The sequence below is a fragment of the Sinocyclocheilus rhinocerous genome, unplaced genomic scaffold, assembly GCF_001515625.1.
Source record: "Sinocyclocheilus rhinocerous isolate Xijiao unplaced genomic scaffold, SAMN03320098_v1.1 scaffold813, whole genome shotgun sequence".
Lineage (NCBI taxonomy): Eukaryota > Metazoa > Chordata > Actinopteri > Cypriniformes > Cyprinidae > Sinocyclocheilus > Sinocyclocheilus rhinocerous.
The window spans coordinates 336,185-338,674 of NW_015654524.1; positions in this window are offsets into that span (position 1 = coordinate 336,185).

The window sequence follows — 2,490 nt, forward strand, 5'->3', positions numbered from 1 at the left end:
CATAAATGGATAAATATTAATTCTGCTGTTAGAAACAAATAAAAAAAAACCGTGTAGGAGAGTGGTTAGGCACTATTGGCACTATTATGTGCCAATAGTGAGAAACTATATTTGTGCAGTGTGCGCATGTAAAAAAAAATCAATTCCGATTTGAAGCTTGTGACATATAAACACACACATCAACCCGATCACTTTATTTAGCGTTCATGTAAACACTACATTCAGATTCATCAATCGGAATGAATTCAGTCCGATTGAACCAAAAATTGTGCATGTAAACGTAGCCATTATTGAGTCTGTGCTTTCTTTATGGTGGAATAGCTTAAGGCTCTTTTGAGAATTTTTTTTTAAACAAAATAGGCTTGTTGAGACATATTGGTGACATGTAAATCTAAAATAAAAATTTGCTATAACAGCAGGCTGACTATTGTCAATCAAACGTCCGATAGGCTACTGATTGTAACAAAAAGCGCTCAAGCAGTGTACTGTTGCTATAGCAACTTCGCGACCATTTAGCGAATGTAGCAGAGTGAGGTATAGACCCAGTATGATTGGCTGGCGTTACCCAAACAGGTGAACCTATCCGTGTTTGTACTTTATCATGATTGGTCAGTTGGGTAAGTTTCATGAGCCAATTAGTGCCTGTGTTTTGCATATAAAAGGGGGAAGTGTTTGGTTGCTTGGGATGCATCATCCTTGGTACCGCCCCTTTGTGACTTGTGGTGCTTTGAATGAGTGTTAGTAGTTGGGTTATCCTCCTGTCTGTCGTGTGCTGGCTGTTGGCCAGTTTTCAGATATGGGCCTGCAAGTAGCTGTAATCCTGCATGGTGAGCGACCATGTGTATTGCAGCATTGTACCGTTTTCTTGGTTTGATTGCACGTCCAGGGGTTTCCAATTATCTTAATTGAAGCCTAACGAACCTCAAGTAACTGATTGCACTTCTGCTCTGCTCTACTCTGTTTTGTTCTGTTATAGTTCTGTCTGGAATTCATCTGGGTCCGTCTGTTGTATTTTGTTTTGTATTGTTTGGTGCGTGGATTTAGGTGGGAGGGGTTGGCCATGGTACCCTGTACTGCGTGTCCACATGGAGTGCTGTGTTTAATATTTGATTTTTCACGAGTGTGTGTCATGGGTATTGAGTGTGGGGTAGAAATCTGAGGGTCTTTGCTGGCCACCTCCCTCTTTATTTTGTTATCTTATTGTATTGTACTTGTTTTGTAAGTTACTGGTGAAGACGTGTGATGGATTGAGACCTTGTGTGAAGTGTTGTATGTGTTTTTATTAATTGTATGTTAATAAAGTGATTTGTTTATATATGTTAATAAAGTGATTTTTGTTTATATCTGTCTATCATTATGCTCACCCTGCCTTTGGTAACGAACCGGTGTCCCTTTGCTTAGGGCTGTTATGTCCCGGTGTATTCCGGGTGGGGCAGTCGACTATAGGATTTCTTTATTATTGGTTATTTTCAAACTCCTGACCACTTCATGCCACACGTGCAATGATTAACATGTAATCTTACTTTTGTGATTACTGTAACGTGCGTTACACATTTATATACTATATTTAAATAAAAATAACATTAAGACGCCTATACCCTAACCTTTTTATTTATTTATTTGTTTCACTTTTGTTCCAGAAGGACCTAATAAATTATAAGGGACCTTGTTCAACACTGATTATATATTCGTGCATAACTTTTAATATAAGATACTATTACTAAAGAATTACTAATTTCAAACTACCCGTTCTTCATATTCAGCAACATCAACAGGTCCAAACTCTGGGTATGAAGGTATTTTTGGTGCAAAACAACTGAGCGTCTGTGACAGCGGAATTTGTAGTTGAAGTAGAGAATAGCCACACGTGTGTATCAGTAAATTTGAAGTCACAGACAAAAGTTGCAAACTTGTAGATTTTTTTTCTCTCTCCCACAAACACAACACAACAGTTACACCTTCTCGAATCCTTCATTGCAGATGCACAAATCCTATTCTACGAATCACAAATCAAGAAATTCGTATGCTCACATGTTTTGGTACTATTGCTGCAGTGAATATGGTGCAAAACACATTCACACACCTGCAACAAAAATGTGAAGTCACGGACGAATTTTGCACATCCACAAATCAGTATGTGAATTCTTGCAATGAGATTTGCACACTTGTAGAATGTTTTCTTACATGTATATATTTTTTTCTTGGATGCTTTTCCTAGCACAAACACAAGTGCATAATAACGACAACGGCGAATCTGCTGCTACGAGTCTCAAATGCTGTTTTTGCTTGCAAATGACAAGTTTCGCGCAATCTCCCTTTTGCACCACATATCAATCTGTGACATATGGAGCAAAAGTGATTTGTGCATCTGTAGAGGCAACGGCGGGCACTCTTCAGAGATCAGAGAAGTTTGGCCAATCAGAAAAGCTACACTGTATCTGGTTTTTGTTATTCTTTACAGTTCTTCGGGGGGGGGGTCTCCAAGTTTGT